Here is a 23,118-nt window from a genome sequence, read left to right as displayed (position 1 = left end):
GAAGTGGCTAGCACTGTGGCTTCACAGCGCCAGGGAACCAGGTTCGATTCACTGCCTGTGCGAAGTCTGCACCTTCTGCCCGTGTCTGCGTTGGTTTCCTCTGGGTGCTCCGGATTCCTCCCACAGTGCAAAGACGTGCATTAGGTGGATTGGATGAATTGCCATGGAGTTTGCTTATTCTTCCCATGTGTGCGTGGGTTTCACCCCCGCAACCCAAAGATGTGCAAGGTATGTGGATTGTCCACGCTAAATTGGCCCTTAATTGGAAAAAAAAATAATTGGGGACTCTAAACTTATACAGAACTAAATAAATAAATAGAAACGCCGAGCACAAAGGCAAGGCCGCTATGGAGATTCTTCATAAAATCCTGGAACAGAAATAGACAATGTTGGATAACTCGGCTGGTCTGGCAGCATCTGTGGAGAGAGAAACAGAGTTACAGTTTCCAGTCCAGTCTGACCCTGCTTCCCATTCTCTGTTTCCCGCTCCACAGATGCTGCCAGGTCTGCTGACATTTTCCAACTCTGGGCGACTGACATGGACACGGTGGACGGAATGGCCGCACCCTGTGCTGGAACCATTCTATGATTCTATAATTCTAATCTGTTCTCGTAATTGAAACCTTCTATGTCTGTATCATTCTGGTGAATCTGCATTGCCGCCGCTACATTAAGGTTCTGAATACATTTTTGGAATCCCCTCTTTTGTAAGGGCCACGAAGAATCCATCACGAGTTTTAAGGATACAAAGTAATAACATTTATTTACCATAACATATATACAGAACAGTAGCAGTAACTTCCCTTGCTACCTACTCCTTCCTCCTGGTTCCTGAACTGGCCAGCTTATTTATACTAGGAGTTTCTCCGCCCCCGTCATTGGCGAAGCTCATACTCCCACAGGATTGTGGGATAGTCATTAGTCCCCAGCCAATGGTAAGTAGGCAGGTTATAACATCCCTCCCCCGCCCAAAGTCCAAGGAATCCACCGAAGACCCTGGCGAAGGAAGGCGTCGGACTCGTTTGGCAGCAGGCCGGACGCCATTTGCACGTGGCGCTGGATCAGGCGGTGTGTAACAAGATGGAGACCGGCGCTTCCGTGATGAACGGCGCGGTTGTACATCCACGGCCCGTGGACCCGAGGATTCCCCCTCTGATGCATCCTGTGTCTCCATCTCGGAGTTAGAGTCTGCTGCCTCCGTCATGTCAGCATCTCTATCTCCATTCGGTCCCGTAACGACCTGCGCAGGCTTCGAGTGAGGTACCAGTGGAAGATTGTGAGGACTACCTTCCCTTGTCTCTGGTCTCTGTGGCTGTTGAAATGAGCTCCGGGGGCGGGGACTCTTTTGAAGGGATGATCTTCTGGACCGAACGTGGTCTACATGTTTTCGCTGGAGACGACCCTGGGCTTGCACTTGGTAAGATACAGGGCCCGTTTGGCGAAAGATCACACCAGGAATCTATTGGGCACCACCAGCAAAATTCCGAACGAATACTGGGTCACCGGGCGCAAACTGCCGAATCGGACGATGCCGAGAAAATCCTTGTCCCTGCCGTTCTTGTGTGCGGCGTACTTTTGCGCCAATGTCCGGGAAAACCATACTAAGGCGGGTGCGAAGTCTCCGGCCGATTAGGAGTTCTGCGGGTGCTACCCCAGTCACTGCATGGGGGGTGGTCCTGTACGTAAACAAAAAACGAGCCAGTCTCGTGTCCATTGATCCGGAAGACTGCTTCTTTAGGCCTCTTTTGAATGTCTGCACTGCGCGCTCTGCCAACCCATTTGAAGCAGGGTGGTAAGGGGCAGTGCGGATATGGCGGATGCTGTTCATCTTCGTGAACCTCGCAAACTCCTCACTCGTGAATGGAGTGCCGTTATCCGTGACCAGCACCTCGGGGAGGCCATGCGTACTAAACGATAAACGCATCTTTTCAATTGTTGCGCAGGACGTTGTCCCCTGCATCTTATGCATCTCTAGCCATTTTGACTCGGCTGTAATTAGTAGAAGGAACATGGATCCTTGAAAAAGGGCCTGCGAAATCTGCATGCAAGCGTGCCCAAGGCGGCCCTGGCCATTCCCAGTGATGTAGGGGCGCGGCCGGCGGAAGCTTCTGATGCTCCTGGCAAATGGAGCAGTTTTGGGCCACCTTATCAATGTCGGTGTCGAGGCCTGGCCACCAGACATAACTCCGGGCCAACTTTTTCATTTTGGTCACGCCTGGATGCCCATTGTGCAAGTCTGATAGTATCAGCTCCTGGCCTTTTTCCGGGACAATCACACGCGTCCCCCACAAGAGGATGCCGTCTTCCACGCTGAATTCTGACAGCTTGGAACATAGAACATAGACCATAGAAAATACAGCACAGAACAGGCCCTTCGGCCCACGATGTTGTGCCGAACCTTTGTCCTAGATTAATCATAGATTATCATTGAATCTACAGTGCAGAAGGAGGCCACTCGGCCCCCTGAGTCTGCACCAGCTCTTGGAAAGAGCACCCTACCCAAACTCAACACCTCCACCCAACACCAAGGGCAACTTGGACATTAAGGGCAATTTATCATTGGCCAATTCACCTAACCCGCACATCTTTGGACTGTGGAAGGAAACCGGAGCACCCGGAGGAAACCCACGCAGACACGGGGAGGACGTGCAGACTCCGCACAGACAATGACCCAAGCCGGAATCGAACCTGGGACCATGGATCTGTGAAGCAATTGTGCTATCCACAATGCTACCGTGCTGCCCTTAAGAACAAATAAATCTACACTATATCATTTTCCCGTAATCCATGTACCTATCCAACAGCTGCTTGAAGGTCACTAATGTTTCCGACTCAACTACTTCCACAGGCAGTGCATTCCATGCCCCCACTACTCTCTGGGAAAAGAACCTACCTCTGATATCCCTCCTATATCTTCCACCTCTCACCTTAAATTTATGTCCCCTTGTAATGGTGTGTTCCACCTGGGGAAAAAGTCTCTGACTGTCTACTCTATCTATTCCCCTGATCATCTTAAAAACCTCTATCAAGTCGCCCCTCATCCTTCTCCGCTCTAATGAGAAAAGGCCTAGCACCCTCAACCTTTCCTCGTAAGACCTACTCTCCATTCCAGGCAACATCCTGGTAAATCTTCTTTGCACCTTTTCCAGAGCTTCCACATCCTTCCTAAAATGAGGCGACCAGAACTGTACACAGTACTCCAAATGTGGCCTTACCAAAGTTTTGTACAGCTGCATCATCACCTCACGGCTCTTAAATTCAATCCCTCTGTTAATGAACGCGAGCACACCATAGGCCTTCTTCACAGCTCTATCCACTTGAGTGGCAACTTTCAAAGATGTATGAACATAGACCCCCAAGGTCTCTCTGCTCCTCCACAATGCCAAGAACTCTACCGTTAACCCTGTATTCCGCATTCATATTTGTCCTTCCAAAATGGACAACCTCACACTTTTAAGGGTTAAACTCCATCTGCCACTTCTCAGCCCAGCTCTGCATCCTATCTATGTCTCTTTGCAGCCGACAACAGCCCTCCTTACTATCCACAACTCCACCAATCTTCGTATCGTCTGCAAATTTACTGACCCACCCTTCAACTCCCTCATCCAAGTCATTAATGAAAATCACAAACAGCAGAGGACCCAGAACTGATCCCTGCGGTACACCACTGGTAACTGGGATCCAGGCTGAATATTTGCCACCCACCACCACTCTCTGACTTCTATCGGTTAGCCAGTTCGTTATCCAACTGGCCAAACCTCCCACTATCCCATGCCTCCTTACTTTGTGCAGAAGCCTACCATGGGGAACTTTATCAAATGCCTTACTAAAATCCATGTACACTACATCCACTGCTTTACCTTCACCCACATGCTTGGTCACCTCCTCAAAGAATTCAATAAGATTTGTAAGGCAAGACCTACCCCTCACAAATCCGTGCTGACTATCCCTAATCAAGCAGTGTCTTTCCAGATGCTCAGAAATCCTATCCTTCAGTACCCTTTCCATTACTTTGCCTACCACCGAAGTAAGACTAACTGGCCTGTAATTCCCAGGGTTATCCCTAGTTCCTTTTTTGAACAGGGGCACGACATTCGCCACTCTCCAATCCCCTGGTACCACCCCTGTTGACAGTGAGGACGAAAAGATAATTGCCAACGGCTCTGCAATTTCATCTCTTGCTTCCCATAGAATCCTTGGATATATCCCGTCAGGCCCGGGGGACTTGTCTATCTTCAAGTTTATCAAAATGCACAACACATCTTCCTTCCTAACAAGTATTTCCTCGAGCTTACCAATCTGTTTCACACTGTCCTCTCCAACAATATCGCCCCTCTCATTTGTAAATACAGAAGAAAAGTACTCATTCAAGACCTCTCCTATCTCTTCAGACTCAATACACAATCTCCCGCTACTGTCCTTGATCGGACCTACCCTCGCTCTAGTCATTCTCATATTTCTCACATATGTGTAAAAGGCCTTGGGGCTTTCCTTGATCCTACCCGCCAAAGATTGTTCATGCCCTCTCTTAGCTCTCCTAATCCCTTTCTTCAGTTCCCTCCTGGCTATCTTGTATCCCTCCAATGCCCTGTCTGAACCTTGTTTCCTCAGCCTTACATAAGTCACCTTTTTCCTCTTAACAAGACATTCAACCTCTCTTGTCAACCATGGTTCCCTCACTCGACCATCTCTTCCCTGCCTGACAGGGACATACATATCAAGGACACGTAGCACCTGTTCCTTGAACAAGTTCCACATTTCACTTGTGTCCTTCCCTGCCAGCCTATGTTCCCAACTTATGCACTTCAATTCTTGTCTGACAACATCGTATTTACCCTTCCCCCAATTGTAAACCTTGCCCTGTTGCACGTACCTATCCCTCTCCATTACTAAAGTGAAAGTCACAGAATTGTGGTCACTATCTCCAAAATGCTCCCCCACTAACAAATCTATCACTTGCCCTGGTTCATTACCCAGTACTAAATCCAATATTGCACCTCCTCTGGTTGGACAATCTACATACTGTGTTAGAAAAGCTTCCTGGACACACTGCACAAACACCACCCCATCCAAACTATTTGATCTAAAGAGTTTCCACTCAATATTTGGGAAGTTAAAGTCGCCCATGACTACTACCCTATGACTTCTGCACCTTTCCAAAATCTGTTTCCCAATCTGTTCCTCCACATCTCTGCTACTATTGGGGGGCCAATAGAAAACTCCTAACAAGGTGACTGCTCCTTTCCTATTTCTGACTTCTACCCATACTACCTCAATAGGGTGATACTCCTCGAATTGCCTTTCTGCAGCTGTTATACTATCTCTAATTAATAATGCCACACCCCCCCCCACACCTCTTTTACCACCCTCCCTAATCTTATTGAAACATCTATAACCAGGGACCTCCAACAACCATTTCTGCCACTCTTCTATCCAAGTTTCCGTGATGGCCACCACATCGTAGTCCCAAGTACCGATCCATGCCTTAAGTTCACCCACATTATTCCTGATGCTTCTTGCGTTGAAGTATACACACTTCAACCCATCTCCGTGCCTGCAAATACTCTCCTTTGTCAATGTTCCCTTCCCCACTGCCTCATTACATGCTTTGGCGTCCTGAATATCGGCTACCTTAGTTGCTGGACTACAAATCCGGTTCCCATTCCCCTGCCAAATTAGTTTAAACCCTCCCGAAGAGTACTAGCAAACCTCCCGCCCAGGATATTGGTGCCCCTCTGGTTCAGATGCAACCCGTCCTGCTTGTACAGGTCCCACCTTCCCCAGAATGCGCTCCAATTATCCAAATACCTGAAGCCCTCCCTCCTACACCATTCCTGCAGCCACGTGTTCAACTGCACTCTCTCCCTATTCCTAGCCTCGCTATCACGTGGCACCGGCAACAAACCAGATATGACAACTCTGTCTGTCCTAGCTTTCAACTTCCAGCCTAACTCCCTAAACTTGTTTATTACCTCCACACCCCTTTTCCTACCTATGTCGTTGGTACCAATGTGCACCACGACTTCTAGCTGCTCCCCCTCCCCATTAAGGATCCTGAAGACACGATCCGAGGCATCCCTGGCCCTGGCACCCGGGAGGCAACATAACTTCCGGGAGTCTCGCTCGCGACCACAGAATCTCCTATCTATTCCCCTAACCATTGAATCTCCTACAACTATTGCTTTTCTATTCTCCCCCCTTCCCTTCTGAGCCCCAGAGCCAGACTCAGTGCCAGAGACCTGGCCGCTAGGGCCTTCCCCCGGTAGGTCATCCCGCCCAACAGCATCCAAAACGGTATACTTGTTTTGAAGGGGAACGGCCACGAGGGATCCCTGCACTGTCTGCCTGTTTGTTTTTTTCCCCCTGACTGTAACCCAGCTATTCTTGTCCTGTACCTTGGGTGTGGTTACCTCCCTGTAACTCTTCTCAATCACCCCCTCTGCCTCCCGGATGAGCCGACATTCATCCAGCTTCAGCTCCAGTTCCCTAACACGGTCTTTGAGGAGCTGCACTTCCCGCAGGTATAGTCAGTGGGGACACCGGTGGTATCCCTCACCACCCACATCCTACAGGAGGAGCATGTAACTGGCCTAGCCTCCATCCCCTCTTACCTTACAGAATATAGCTGCTGTGTGGACTAACTAGATCTCCGCCCTCCGACTCTGCTCCCAGTCAGCTACACTTCCTGTAAACTCCTGGCTCTCTTCGCACTCTTTGTGGAAATGTCGGAAACAAAATGAAAGGAGCACCTTACTCCCTCCTCACCTAACTCCCTCAGTCACCAAACTCTCACTATCGCACTCAATAAGCACCAAATTCAGCACTCAGTGCAAACCTGGAGGAAAATGCCCGCAACTCGCCTGGGAGCTGTCTATGCTGCCCACCTAACAGGACTATGTGCCGAACCTTTGACAGGACTGGATCCGTCTGGGTCCACTCACGGATCTGTGATGCCGTGACAGGCAAGGTGTCCATAAAATTTAGGGTTGCAACCACCTCACCGGTCGTGGGGGTCGACATGGGGCCGGTCGATAAAGACAATCGGCTCAGTGCGTCGGCATTTGCTATCTGCGTACCTGGTTTGTGCTCCAGAGAATACTCTTATGCAGCAAGCAACAAAACCCAGCGCTGGATCCGTGCAGAAGCAATGGGCGGTATTGGCTTATCCTCTCTGAAAAGTCCCAGCAGGGGCTTATGATCAGTCACGATAGTGAAATGGCGGCCGTACACGTACTGGTGGAAGCGTTTCACCGCAAAAAACACTGCCAGGCCCTCCTTCTCGATCTGCGCGTACTTTTTCTCCGCTGCAGTCAATGTGCGGGAGGCGAAAGCTATCGGGCGCTCGGCCCCATTCTCCATCTTGTGGGACTGGATGGCCCAATACCATACGGGGATGCATCACATGTGACGAGCAAAGGCTTTCCAGGATCATAGTGGGTTAGTAACCCAGACGACGACAATTGTTGCTTTACCCGCCGGAAAGTGGTTTCTTGCGGCTGACCCCAAACCCAGGTGTGATTTTTCTTTAGCAGAAGGTGCAAAGGAGCCAGCGTTGTTGCCAGATTGGGAGGAACTTCCCGTAATAGTTTACGAGACCGAGAAAAGAACGAAGATGCGAAGTGTCAGTCGGAGTGGGGGCATGTTGAATTGCACGCACCTTCTCTGCGACGGGGTGCAGACCTTCACGGTCCACCCGATAACCTAGGTAGACTACTTCGTTTGCCTGAAATACGCACTTTGTGCGACGTAAACGGACTCCAGCCTCCGAAAGGCGTCTAAGGACAGCCTCCAGATTTTCCAAATGTTCTTGCTCCGACGTCCCTGTAATCAAAACGTCATCTAGGTAGACAGCCACACGTGGTAAACCTCTCAAAATGCCCTCCATAACACGTTGAAAAATTGCGCAGGCAGAGGATACTCCAAAGGGCAACCATGTATATCCATACAGGCCCCGGTGTGTATTCATCGTTACATATGGTCGGGAGGTAGTGTCCAGCTCCCACTGCATGTTGGCGTGACTCATATCTAATTTTGTGAACGAGAGTCCACCTGCAAGTTTCGCGTAGAGATCCTCTATGCGAGGCATTGGATATCGGTCGAGTCGGGAAACTGTATTCACTGTAAGTTTATAGTCACCACACAAGCGAACTGTGGCATCTGGCTTCATTACAGGTACAATTGGGGCTGCCCAGTCAGCAAAACGGACGGGCCTGATAATACCCAAACTATCCAAACGAGTGAGCTCCCCTTCTACCTTCTCGAGCAAGGCGTAAGGCACTGGGCGCGTCCGGAAATAGCGCGGCGTGGCTCCTGGTTCAACTTGGGTACAGACTACGGCCCCTTTTATTTTTCCCAAACCAGGCTGGAATACATCTGGGTATCGTCCTAGCACCTCAGTCAACCCTTCAGAAACTGTTTGGAGGATGTGCTGCCATTGCAACCGCAAATGGCGCAACCAGTCCCGACCCAACAGGCTGGGCCCATGGCCGCGCACCACGATAAGTGGGAAACGCCCCTTCGGACGTCCATAGACAACAGGGGTCATTGTAGTTCCTGCAATGTCCAGTGGTTCCCCCGTGTAGGTGGCCAACCTGGCCTGTGAGTCGGTTAATGTAAGGGTCTGTATACCCTGCTTGATGCGGTCGAATGTCCTCTGGGCGATCACGGAGACCGCTGCGCCAGTATCCAACTCCATCTCAAGCGGGTGGCCATTGACCCATACTGTCACCTTAATGGGGGCCACACGGGGAGCTGCCACACAATGCAGCTGCAGGCAGTCGTCCTCCGTCTCCACGTCCTCAGGAGTAGTCGCCGCAGGTTCATCCACATGGAAGGTACGGCCTCTGGACTGGTCCCAGTTACGGCCCCTGGGCTGGTCCCAGTTTCGGTCTGAACGACGGCCACTCTGGCGTCCCCAGGACTTCCGTCCGCGACGGGGTCGGCGCCTACAAGTCTGACACGGACATGGCTCCTCATCCATTGGCTCTGGAGAAGGCTCCCTTCGGGGAGGAATGTCCGATGGCCACTGGCGTCGGTCCGGACGTTGCCTCGCCCAAGGTACCGCAGGAGTGCGGGGGGACGTTTTTGGATGGAAAGGGTTGCGCCCCAAGCCATGTACTTCCATTCCCTGCAGCTCCTGTACTCCTCGCTCTGCGCTCTCTCGGGACAAGACTATTTGAATGGCTTGTTGAAAAGTCAATGTTGGCTCCGCTAACAACTTTCTCTGGGTGGCTGCATTGTTAATACCGCAAACCAAACGGTCATGTAACATTTCAGACAAGGTCTCACCATAGTCACAGTACTCCGCAATCCTGCGTAGCCTGGATAGAAAATCGGAAAGGGATTCTCCAGGGGTCCTCTCAGCGGTATTAAACCGGTAACGCTGGACTATCGTGGACGGGGTTGGGTTAAAGTGTTGCCCCACTATATTCACAAGTTCATCAAACGTTTTGGTGTCCGGCGCAGCTGGGTATGTAAGGCTCCTAATCACCCCAAACGTATGCGGGCCGCAGGCGGTGAGCAATATGACCACCTGGCGCTCGTTTTCGGTGATATTGTTTGCCCGGAAATAGTAACGCATCCGTTGTGTGTACTGTTTCCAGCTTTACAGCGCAGCATCAAAAACATCCAAACGTCCGTACTGAGGCATGGTATAATAGAAAACAACTTCCAACCTGTATCCAACAAAAATCCAGGGAGGTGGCTTCAGCAGTGTAGACAGCTATTCACTTTTACCTTCGTCGCCAGTTTTGCAAGGGCAACGAAGAATCCAGCACGAGTTTTAAGGATACAAAGTAATAACATTTATTTACCATAACATATATACAGAACAGTAGCAGTAACTTCCCTTGCTACCTACTCCTTCCTCCTGGTTCCTGAACTGGCCAGCTTATTTATACTAGGAGTTTCTCCGCCCCCCTCATTGGGGAAGCTCATACTCCCACAGGATTGTGGGAGAGTCATTAGTCCCCAGCCAATGGTAAGTAGGCACGTTATAACACCCTCATTCCCTCCTCCAGCAGATTTTTGCCGGGTAAATATCCTGATTCCCTAAACTCCTCATTCTCTCAAACAATGAAATGTCGCTTTGCTTTGACACGACCCAATAGGCAGAGTGGTTCCGACCTCACTACCCGATCAATGCATCTCAATCGGATCAAGACTGAATTTTCAAATCTCGCGCTTCCAACACAACTCGATGCAATCCGGCCTCACAACTTAACTGGATTGTCACATCAGTGATTGCAGATACTTTGGAAAAATGAGTCCCACTGGGAGAAAGCAGGATGGAAAATCGACAATGATGGGTTTCGAACCCATGCATGCAGAGCACACTGGATTAGCAGTCCGTCTTCTTAACCACTCGGTCACCTCATCCAGCAAGCGCATTGCTCAAATCAAAGGCTTATCAGGTACAAATAACCATTGTATTCAGCCAGCTGCGCGGATGCACAAGCGTGCGTCTGTTTTTACTTGAGGAGAAATTCAGAATCCCACACCATGATCAAACGACCTTTAAATACCCTGTCCGTTTCTTCACGTGTTCTGCACTGATATATTCGCTGCAATAACTTCCCGGGAGCTCAAACCTCCTCCCGATTTCAGTCAGTGACACCATCCGGGCTCGTCCGGGTTTTTGAATCCGGGACCTCTGGCATTTTATCGCAGCTGAGAGTCAATGTCAATGTCAGGAGTAGGATTGAACTCTCGTCTCCAGAGGAGACTGACACCTGATGTATCCAAACGGTTCGGAGGGGATTGGGCCGTGTTGGGGTGCTCTTTCCGAGGGTCGGTGCAGACTGGATGGGCCGAATGGTCTCCTGCTGCACTGGAGGGATTCTATGATTACTTAACCAGGGTGCAAACGGCAGCATCAGGACACAAGGACAAGGTGAGGTCTCAGGCCAGAGCAAGAGTCCTATGTAATGACACACAGAACATCAGAAATAAATACATTTATTGTGGACTGGTGCCATCTCCTGGCTGAACGGGAGCCGTGCGACACGGACACATTCATTCAGGAGCATTTTAAATTGGAGTGAAATAACATAAACATAGTAAGACGTTGTTTACGAAACAAAGCAAAGCATTAAAATGACTCAACGTTCGGCAGTAAGTGATGGGGGATACTGGGGAGCATCGCTGCCTTCCAAGCAGTTGATCCGGGTGCGATTCCCGGCCATCGCAATAATAATTTGATCGGAGGCGTTTGCGTGATTTTGTATGTTTCGAGCTGAGGAAGAGAGCTGGAGAAAGTGAGGTGGCTGTAGGCAGGGATCTTCGGTTGTTGTAAATAGTCTGTTTGGATTGTTCACATCCGTCCGAGTGGCGAAACTGTGATCTCGGTTTCTATAGTGGTTTATTATTGGATATGGTTATATATGCTTATTGCCCCTCTGTGGGGTATTCCTGGAAGTTATTATATAAACCTTTCCCCTTCTCGCTGTTAAAGGGTTTGAAAACACTGAAAAACTCCCGGTTTGATCTTTACCAAATGACATGACTGTGTTAATAAAACATAACTCATTCCAGTCAGTGGAGATGTGATATTGGCACCAATAATACTCACACAGCACAGCAGATGTTGTCTGTTTTCCTCAGAGATAGTCAATTGAAGAGCTTCCCTATTTTGTTATTTTGAGCTTCACAGTGATGTAATGCTGTCTGCTTCATTCCTGGGGCAAATGTCCGGATCAGACTGGATGCAACACTTTGATACTAATCTACTGAAAAGAAAAGGCGGATGTGCCGCAGGGTGATAGCGTCATGTTTAATTTTGGGGTGACTGAGAATATAAATAGCAGAGGATGGTTTCGATCCATCGACCTCTGGGTTATGGGCCAAGCACGCTTCGCTGCGCCACTCTGCTCATTAGATCCACCGTGTTCGCAATTGCTGTTCTGCGGCAGCCACATAGCTCTTTTTTTCTTAAACGAGAACCACGTGTTGTGAAGCTCACCTTGACTGGACAATAACACGGAACATCAGCACGGCTGTGACAGACAGAGAAAGACACACAGTAAAGCAGGAAGAGACTATCAGGACACACACACAATGACACACAGAAATGGTGCCGAGCAAACCAGCAAGATACTGAAATGGAAAAACTGGTTATTTAGCAAAAATGGATTTTCTGTTCCACAAAGATAGGCAATTAAATGTATTCCTGCTGTGTAACTGTGCTCTATGCTGTCTGCTGTGTAACTGTGCTCTCTGCTGTCTGCTGTGTAACTGTGCTCTCTGCTGTGTAACTGTGCTCACTGCTGTCTGCTGTGTAACTGTGCTCTCTGCTGTCTAACTGTGCTCTCTGCTGTGTAACTGTGCTCTGCTGTGCAACTGTGCACTCTGCTGTCTGCTGTGTAACTGTGCTCTCTGCTGTGGAACTGTGCTCTCTGCTGTGCAACTGTGCTCTCTGCTGTGTAACTGTGCTCTCTGCTGTCTCCTGTGTAACTGTGCTCTCTGCTGTGTAACTGTGCTCTCTGCTGTCTGCTGTGTAACTGTGCTCTATGTTGTGTAACTGTGCTCTCTGCTGCCTGCTGTGTAACTGTGCTCTCTGCTGTCTGCTGTGTAACTGTGCTGTCTGCTGTCTGCTGTGTAACTGTTCTCTCTGCTGTGTAACTGTGCTCTCTGCTGTGTAACTGTGCTCTCGGCTGTGTAACTGTGCTCTCTGCTGTGTAACGGTGCTCTCTGCTGTCTGCTGTGTAACTGTGCTCTCTGCTGTGTAACTGTGCTGTCTGCTGTGTAACTGTGCTCTCTGCTGTCTGCTGTGTAACTGTGCTCTCTGTTGGAACCGTGACTCTGCCGGTGACAGATCTTCACTGTGGTTGTGTCAAATCATTCCCAGTTGTGGAAATGTGTCCCCAGTTGTGGAAATATGATCCGTCTGCAGCAGAATCTTTCTGCGCCATTACTGAGACGAAATTTCAATTCCAGATTAATTAAAACTTGTCACAAAAGATGAGTTCAGGCCTCTGGATTCCCAGTCCAGGAACATAACCTTGTGTTCCTGTTATCAAATCAGTTCGTTCAGCTCAACAATCTCAGATTACAATGTGGAAGTGCCCAACGTGGGTCTCGAACCCACGACCCTGGGATTAAGAGTCCCATGCTTTACCGACTGAAGTAGCCGGGCTGATGTCCAACATACCATTAACCCTCTTCCTGAGGAGATTAGAATTTGCTAAGCAGCGAACTTTGTGTCAAACCGTTTACTAGAAATCGATTAATTATTCAGTCACAGTCGTTGGGAGCAGGGCTCGAACCTGCTGGGGAATGTCCAACACCTTAACCATTCGATCATCGCAGGTCGGTTCAATAGGTCATTCATTAAACATTATAAAACATGCAAAACATTATAAAACCGTCCTGGAATCACTCCAGGAAGTTCTTGCATTCCTGCTATGAACGGTGCCCCGTTGTTTATGTGAGGAGCGGTTGAATCTACCTTAAAATGACCATTGGATTTGGAGAGAAGCCTTGAGACAATCGAAAATCCCAGCTCCCGAAACGCACAATTTCACTGATTCAATTGTTTGCGGAAGAAAAACAATTGCATTGGAAATATCCTCGAAGTTCATTTTTGCTTTACATGGAACAGCACCGAACGTCCCAGTCTAAATACAAATTAAAGCATGAGCGAGGTGCAGGATTGGAGGGTCAGTGCAGAGTCGATGAGCCGAATGGCCTCCTTCTGCATTGTACTGGTTTCTCGGGAAACAGAGAGAATCACAGTATTCATTCACATGCGATAAACATCGGCTCGTATGTCCCATGCGGTAGTCGTGTGGCCTAATGGATAACGCGTCTGATTTCGGTGGACCTAATGAAGATATCAGAAAATTGGAAGCTCGAGTCCCACCGCGATCGTTTGGTAGAGAAATCCGGTGGAACTTGCTGTCAGCCGAATTTTCCCTCCTCTGCTCAAAGTTTCACCTTTCCATCCAAACGTTCCAGGGCTCTTTTTGGAATATAATTTTTTGGAACATTGTTCATTCAATTCGCTCTTATCCTAGTATTTTGTTTATCCCCTGATGAATCCACAGTATCTGTTTGACTTGGATAAAATATAGATAAAATATTATGGATCAATCGGTTCAATACAATTCTGTGGAGGAAATTCTAATATCATCAGGAAGACAGACAGAGTCAAAGAGTCGTGCATGTTGGAAGCATGGAAACAGCCCTTTGTCCCAGCTTGTCAATGCCGCCCAGTTTCTATCACTAAGCTAGTCCCACTTGCCCGCATTTGGCCCATATCCATCTGCACCCACCCTGCCCATGTAACTGTCTATCTAATTTTTAAAAGACAAAATGATAACTGCCTCTACCACTGCCTCTGGCAGCCCGTTCCAGATGCTCCTCATTACATCGTGGGTGCAACATCGTGGGCCTAAGGGCCTGTACTGCGCTGTATCGTTTTATGTTCTATGTTCTATTACCTTATTTATGCTCCTCATTATTTCATAGATCTCTATGGCATCACCCATAAGCTTCCGACGCTCCAGGAAAAAAAAGTCCCAGCCTATCCAGCCTCTACTTTTCACTCACACCATCAAGTCCTGGTAGCATCCTTATAAATCACTTCTGCACCCTTTCTAGTTTAACAATATCCTTCCGAAAATAGGGTGACCAGAATTGAACACAGTATTTCACGTGTGGTCTTACCACCATGTCTTGTACAACTTGAACAAGACGTCACAACTCTTGTATTCAATATTTTGACCTTAAAACCTAGCATGCTGAAAGCCTTTTTCACCACCCTGTCCACCTGCGACACCACCTTCAAGTATGTGTGAACCTGTTCTCCTAGATCTGTTTGTTCTGTAATTCTCCCCAACTCCCTACCATTAACTGAGTAGGTCAATCACTGATTTGAGCTACCAAAATGCAGCACCTCACATTTATCCAAATTAAACTCCATCTGCCATTCATCGGCCCACTGGCCCAAGATGTTTAATAATGAGCTGAATCAACTGTTGTTCAGAGGGATGAAAGATTATGTCACTCGATTGGGAATCCAGAGGCCTGAACTAATCTTTGGGACAGGGAATAATTCCCACCATTCAAATTCACTGATTTAATAGCTTTTCAGGGGGGTTGACAGGGTGGATGCTGAGAGGTTGTTTCTCCATGTGGGAGAGTCTGGGACCTGAGGGATTAATCTCAGGGTAAGGGACCGCCCAGTTAAGCCAGAAATGATGAGTAATTTCTTCTCTAAGGAGATAGTGTATCTGTGGAAATATCGTTTCTAAGCGAATAGGATTGTCGAGGATGGGTCAGTTAATATGTTCAAGATTTAATCAGTAAAGAAAACAAGGATTATGGGGATGTGGCGGGAAAGTGGGTTTGAGGATTATATCAGATCAGTCATAACCTCTTTGAATGGTGGAGCAGACACGATTGGGCGAATGGCCCACTTTTGCTCTTCCGTCTTACAGTGTAATGAGATCATCTGATGAACTTGATTTCACGGCTGGGCGGCCGGTTCTGGAAAGACAAAATCTGCCAGCAGTGCCCCAGATGAAGCTGGCGTCTGTTTTGGAGTTTCTGAAGCCGCAAGTTTTCATGGTGCCAAATGCTGGTGTCGTGATTTAAATCGATTATCAGACAGAGGATTAGGAATATCGGTATAGAGATTGGTGCAAGAAGATTCACTCCTCAGGCCTGTTGATCTACGAATCTAAACTCCATCCTAGTTCCGGATACACTGAATGAATCATCAGGGCACCCTCAATAAGTGTCCCAACGCGGAGACGCAGGAAATGGATCATCGACGAGGATGGATTCAGACCCGCAGATGCAAAGCAGAATGGATTAGCAGCGCATCACCTTCACCTCTCGGCCAACTCACCATATGACCTGACTTCACCAAACCACCTCATGGATGTTTAATATCCACAATATCGAACGGAAGAAGGTCGTCTTTGTGCATTGGTCCAGATGTGCAGCCAGATGTGAAGTGTTGGGAATGTTGTTTCTGTCAGCAAATTACATTTCCATCATATCAGCTGAAGGATTGTTCTGAATGGACTGATGGGAAACACTTCAACACCATGTTAAACATGTTTCTACACATTGTAAATAAAACACAGCGGAAAGACTGAAGGTAGACTTTAAGTCGATTTGTGCACGGATCATAGATTCTGCGACGACGCATCAGGATGGGTGAGCGGTCTAAGGCGCTCCGTTCATGTCGCAGTCTCTTCTGGAGGCGTGGGGTTGAATCCCACTCCTTGTGTCGCCTTTTCCTCCACGAGGTTAAATTTCTCCAGCAAGATTTTCAACCTCAAGAAGATCCAATACCTCCCTTTCAATGGAAAAGCGTTGGTCTCGGGACATGAGATTCCTGCTGAAATACGCACGGCAAGACACTACCGGCAAAAGCGCAGTTCATGACTCGATAATCTGCTTCAGTGACGATGGTTGAGGAATTAATATTGATCCCAAGAGAAGGGTAAAATTCGTCTTCTCTTGTAAATAGTTTGGGAGGTTGGATTGTTCACATCCGTCCAAGAGTGGAAGTTGGGAACTCGGTTTCTATTGTGATTCATTGCGCTATCAAGCTTTATTTCCTTATTGCCCCCTGTGAGTTATTACTGGATATCGTTATATATCTATATTGCCCCTCTGTGAGGTACTGCTGGATAACTTTTCCCGTACCGCTTCGACTAAGGGTCACCTGGACTCGAAACGTTCGCTCATTTCTCTCCCTCCAGATGCTGTCAGATCGACTGAGACTTTAAAGCATTTTCGCTGTGGTTCCCTATGTGTGAGCTTTACAATGTTGTAATGCGTCATGCTGTCTCTTTGATTCTTGGGACTAATGTCGGGATGAGACTGCAAGAAAGTTTCTGATAGCTATTTGCTGCAAAGCAAACAGGAACGCCTGTTATGTTTACTTTTGGTTTGAGGGAGAATGCAAATAGCAGAGAATACCCTCGATTCCTCGACCTCGGGCTAATGGCCCAGCACGCTTCCGCTGCAGCACTCTGCTCCTTAAACCAGGAGCTACAACATTACTGCCCTGCGGTAGCTACACAACTATTCTTATCCTCATAGAACATAGAACATAGAACAATACAGCGCAGTACAGGCCCTTCGGCCCACGATGTTGCACCGAAACAAAAGCCATCTAACCTACACTATGCCATTATCATCCATATGTTTATCCAATAAACTTTTAAATGCCCTCAATGTTGGCGAGTTCACTACTGTAGCAGGTAGGGCATTCCACGGCCTCACTACTCTTTGCGTAAAGACATGTTTTTGTTTCAACAAGAACACACGTTTGAGCACAGTGATTCTGGTCAGCATCGTTCAGATAATTTACTTTCGTGCTGAATGGTTGTTCTGTGAAGGTGATGTGATTTCTTCTGTGACGTTGTTCTGATGGGAAAGTGGGGAGTGACTTGACCCACCTTTATAAAATGAAGTGCGGGGCCGCAGAACCCCCTCTCTGGGAACATTGATCACGCTGTTACAGATTTCTTCCTCAAGTCCGACCACGAAGAGAACGAGCCACGAGCCGAGTGGCGCAGCGGAAGCGTGCTGGGTCGATAACCCAGAGATCAATGGATTGAAACCATCGTCTGCTATTCAAATTCTCATTCACACCCAAAGGAAACAAGTTGCTGTTTGTCAGCAGCACATCTGCCTTTTTCTTTATTAGTATCAACGTTTTGCTTTCAGTCTGATCCGCTCTTTCACACCTGTTCTTCAGCTAACCACAGTACAGTCGAGGTGACTAAGTTGACTTCTCCCAGAACACTCTTCTGCCTCCTCGACTGGATGAACGTTCACCTGATTGGACACTGGAGGGGTTCTTCGGCTTCTTGTCTGTGAAAGCAGCACCGGAAGCAGCTGTGGAGAGAGATTGCAGTCGCCAGAATGCAACTCTCCAATTGGACACTTCACGTCGCTTACCTTCGTGTGAGGAACAGGTAGAGCGGGAATTCGGACCTTGTTGATTAGAGCAAACTGATCAATGCAGCAATGGGAAGCTCCTTAGCCTCCAGCGGTTTGGACAAGGATGGCACTCAGACACAGGACTCTGGCAGGGGTTCAAAAGTAGGAAAAGCATATCTTGTTTGAAATGAAATAACGATGAAGATAGACTTTAAGTCGATTTGCGCACGGATCATAGATTGGGCGACAATGCATCAGGATGGCCGAACGGTCTAAGGCGCTGCGTTCAGGTCGCAGTTTTTTCTGCAGGCGTGGGTTCGAATCCCACACCTGATGTTGCTTTTTCCTCCACGTGGTTAAATTTCTCCAGCAAGATTTTCAAACTCAGGAAGATCCAATACTTCCCTGTCAATGTAAAAGCGTTGGTCTCAGGACATGAGATTCCCGCTTAAATACGCACAGCAAGACCCCACCGGCAAAAGCCCAGTTCATGACTCGATAATCTGCTTCGGTGAGTCTGGTTGAGGAATTAATATTGATCCCAAGAGAAGGGTAAAATTCGTCTTCTCTTGCAAATAGTCTGGCAGGTTGGATTGTTCACATCCGTCCAAGAGGGGAAGGTGGGAACTCGGTTTCTATTGTGATTCATTGCTCGATAAAGCTTTATTTCCTTATTGCCCCCTGTGAGTTATTACTGGATTATCGTTATATATCTATATTGCCCCTCTCTGGGGTACTGCTGGATAACGTTTCCCGAGCAGCTTTGACTAAGAGTCACCTGGACTCGAATCGTTAGCTCATTTCCCTCCCTCCAGATGCTGTCAGATCTGCTGAGACTTCAAAGCATTTTCGCTGTGGTTCCCTATGTGTGAGCTTTACAATGTTGTAATGTGTCACGCTGTCCCTTTCATTCTTGGGACTAATGTCGGGATGAGACTGCAAGAAAGTTTTTGATAGGTATTTGCTGCAAAGCAAACAGTGTGTTATGTTTACTTTTGGTGTGAGGGAGAATGTTAATAGCAGAGAACATCCTCGAGAATATCCTCGACCTCGGGCTAATGGCCCAGCACGCTTCCGCTGCGGCCCTCATTTCGTTAAACCAGGAGCTACAACATTACTGCCCTGCGGTAGCCACACAACGATTCACTTCCTCATTTTTTTGTTTCAACAAGAACACACGTTTGAGCACACTGATTCTGGTCAGCATCGTTCAGATACTTTACTTTCGTGCTGAATGCTTGTTCTGTGAAGATGATGTGATTTCTTCTGTGACGTTGTTCTGATGGGGAAGTGGGGAGTGACTGGAATCACCTTAAAGAATGAAGTTAGTGGCGGCAGTTTCGCCTCTCTGGGAACATTGATCACGCTGTTTCAGATTTATTTAAACGTTGCCACAAGTCCGACCAGGTAAGGACTGAGCCAGGAGCCGAGTGGCGCAGCGGAAGCGTGTTGGGTCCAAAACCCAGAGATCGATGGATCGAAACCATCCTCTGCTATCCATATTCCCGCTCACACCAAATGGAAACAAGTTGCTGTTTGTCAGCAGCACATCTGCCTTTTTCTTTATTAGTATCAAAGTTTTGCTTTCAGTTTGATCCGTTCTTTGACACCTGTTCTTCGGCTAACCACAGTACAGCCGAGGTGACTAAGTTGGCCTCTCTCAGAACTCTCTTCAACCGCCTCTACTGGATGAACGGTCACCTGATTGGACACTGGAGGTGTTCTTGGGCTACTTGTCTGTGAAAGCAGCACCGGAAGCAGCCGTGGAGAGAGATTGCAGTCGCCAGAATGCAACTCTCCAATTGTATACTTCACGTCACTCAGATCTTAGACTTTCAATGCCTTCGTGTGAGGAACAGGTAGAGCGGGAATTCGGACCTTGTTGATTACAGCAAACTGATCAATGCAGCAATGAGAAGCTCCTTAACCCCCAGCGGCTTGGACAAGGATGGCACTCAGATACAGGACTCTGTCTGGGGTTCAAAAGTAGGAAAAGCATATCTTGTTTGAAATGAAATGACGATGAAGATAGAATTTAAGTCGATTTGTGCACGGATCTTAACTTCGACGATAAGGCATCAGGATGGCCGAGCGGTCGGACGCGCTGCGTTGAGCTCACAGTCTCTGTTGGAGGCGTGGGTTTGAATCCCGTTCCTGATGTTGACCTTTCCTCCACGAGGTTAAATTTCCCCCGCAATATTTTCAACCTCAGGAAGATCCAATCCCTCCCATTCAATGGAAAAGTGTTGGTCTCAGGACATGAGATTCCTGCTTAAATACGCTCAGCAATACCCTACAGGCAGAAGCCCATGTAACAAGTCGATAATCTGCTCAATGACTCTGGTTGAGGAATTCAAATTGATCACAGGACTCCGGCTAAAATTAGTCTTCTCTTGTTGTACATCGTCTGGCTGGTTGGATTGTTCACATCCGTCCGAAACGGGAAGTTGCGAACACGGTTTCTATTGTGATTTATTTCTAGTTAAAGCTTTATTAACGTTTTGGCCCCCTGTGAGGTATTACTGGATATCGTTATATCTCTATATTACCCCTCTGTGTGGTACTACTGGATGACGTTTGCGGTCCAGCTTTGACAAAGCGTCTCCTGGACTCGAAACATTAGCTCTTTTCTTTCCCTACAGGTGCTGTGAGACTTGCTGAAATTTTAAAGCATTTTCTCTGTGGTCCCCTATTTGTACCATTTACAATGTTGTAATTTGTCATGCTGTCTCCTTCATTCCTGGGACTAATGTCGGGATGAGACTACAATAGAGATTCTGACTACAATAGAAATTTGCTGCAAAGCAAACAGGATCGTGCGTTATGTTTACTTTTGCCGTGAGGAAGAATGTATATTTTGCTTTCGTGCTGCATGGTTGTTCTCTGAAGGTAATGTGATTTCTTCTGTGACGTTGTTCTGATGAAAAAGTGGGGAGTGACTGGCATCACTTTTACAGAAAGAAGTTCGGGGCGGAAGTTTCACCTCCCTGGGAACGTTGATCAAGCTGTTACCGAATACTTCAAACTTTGCCTTAAGTCCGACCGCGAATAGCTTAACCATGAGCGGAGTGACGCAGTCTGCTATTTATATTCTCACTCAGACCAAAAGCAAACAAGTCGCTATCACCCAGCAGCACATCTGCCTTTTTCTTTATTAGTATCAACACTTTCCTTCCAGTATGATCTGCTCCTTGACACCTGTTCTTCAGCTACCCACAGTATAGTCGAGGTGACTAAGTTGACTTCTCCCAGAACTCCCTTCTGCCGCCTCTACTGGATGAACTTTCACCTGTTTGGGCACTGGAGGGGTTCCTCGGGTGTGAAAGCAGCACCGGAAGCAGCTGTGGAGAGAGATTCCAGTCGCCAGGATGCATCTCTCCAATTGATTACGTCACGTCGCTCAGATATTCGTCTCTCAAAACCTTTGTGTGAGGTACAGGTTTTAATGAAAAAATATGTCATTTGAACCATGAATGTGAACCTGGAAAAGACTGAGATTTTAAATGAAAGGGAAAGGTCCCACAAAGGGTTAAGAGCCGCAGCTTTTTTAAAATACAGATAGCTCCGCAGGCGTTAACGAACACAGATATGGACAACTCAACCTGTTTTTAAAGTTAAAAAGACATTCAATCAATTTTAAAATCTTAAGTTATATAAACGGGAACAGTATTTCACACTTCCTGAGAAGTGCATTATTTTACTGAACAATTAAAAAAGGAACAACCAGGATCTTAGGTTTAAATTGGGGGAGAAGGTTAAGCGGGAAACCTTGCTGACGCCACGTAAATATGAGACAATTGCTTTCCAGCTAAGAAACACATGAGGTGGTAAGTTTCTACCATGATTTACACATTTTTGACGTTAAAAATCTTTTAGCAAATAATCAGGACATAGGGTATAGGTCCATGCCAGATAAGGTTAGAAATATCGGGGGCGACCTGCCGTTGACACCAGCTGACCAGTAGAAGTGCAGAGGCGAACTGCTTCGTTGAACACGGGTTTATATCCAGTATTGAGACTGAGAAAAAACATCACTAAAGACAGATATCAGAAAAGTTGCTGACGAAGCAACAAATAAATGTATTACCTGCCAAACAAAACTATTACATAGAACATAGAACGATACAGCGCAGTACAGGCCCTTCGGCCCACGATGTTGCACCGAAACAAAAGCCATCTAACCTACACTATGTCATTATCATCCATATGTTTATCCAATAAACTTTTAAATGCTCTCAATGTTGGCGAGTTCACTACTGTAGCAGGTAGGGCATTCCACGGCCTCACTACTCTTTGCGTAAAGAACTCTGACCTCTGTCCTATATCTATTACCCCTCAGTTTAAAGCTATGTCCCCTCGTGCCAGCCATTTCCATCCGCGGCAGAATACGCTAGTTCAACGACTGGGAGCTTGCATTAGCTACAGTCGGCAAGCAACAGTTACATTTCAATAAATGCCATGTAGAAACTAAGGCTGCGCAAATGGCTATATAATAACTAATAATTCAGCAGCCAGCTCTCATAGCTGCCCTCGGTCATGGGAAGGACTGAACACGGAAGCCGAGCAGAACAGCGAATCCATCAAGAGAAAACCAAAAGTTCCAGGAGAAAATTGTCAAGGCAGACTTGAAGGTCTAACAACTGACCAGGAAGATGCAAAGAAAAAATCTGATTACTTTTCTGTAAAAACAGTGATTACATCTTTTAATTTGAAATTAAAACTAACTTAAATTGATAAACTGAAAGAGTGTTTATTAGAAAGTTTACTTTACTCTACTTAGAAAAGCCGGACCCGTGAGTGAAGCACCTGAGTGGAAAGTAAACAGAATCTTCTCTGAAGATATGGGTTATGCCGTGGGATAACATGAAACACTGGTTTGATCCGAATAGCGCCCATCTAAGTCTGTTCATCATTTAGAATATCTTGACCCTTTTCTGGCAAAGGGGGGATTCTAAGAACAGTGGTGAGGTTTTAACTTCATGGCGCGCGACTTGGAGGCCTAGAATATTAGAAGTTTTTGGTAAAGCGAGGCTAGAATATTAGAAGTTTCTGGTTAAGCAGGTGGAGGTTTGAATATTAGAAGTTTCTAACCTACACAGGGAATGGAATATTAGACGTTTCTAGTTCCCAAATAATGGTTAGAATATTAGAAGTTTCTAACCGGCACAAAGGCTAGAATATTAGAAGTTTCTAGTCTATGTGTGAGGCGAACTG

The 23,118-nt window shown here is 47.3% G+C and overlaps 1 non-coding gene across 1 annotated transcript; it reads right to left on the bottom strand.

Annotated features, from left to right (window-relative positions):
• Nucleotides 1-13,059: 13,059 nt before the first annotated feature.
• Nucleotides 13,060-13,132, bottom strand: trnak-cuu (transfer RNA lysine (anticodon CUU)). Its single transcript has one exon. It is a non-coding gene; the product is annotated as a tRNA-Lys (tRNA).
• Between the last annotated feature and the right edge of the window lie 9,986 nt (nucleotides 13,133-23,118).

Source organism: Scyliorhinus torazame, chromosome 24 (assembly GCF_047496885.1).
Source record: "Scyliorhinus torazame isolate Kashiwa2021f chromosome 24, sScyTor2.1, whole genome shotgun sequence".
Classification (NCBI taxonomy): domain Eukaryota; kingdom Metazoa; phylum Chordata; class Chondrichthyes; order Carcharhiniformes; family Scyliorhinidae; genus Scyliorhinus; species Scyliorhinus torazame.
The sequence above is the reverse complement of the archived record's forward strand: the minus strand, read 5'-3'. Positions and strand labels throughout refer to the sequence as shown.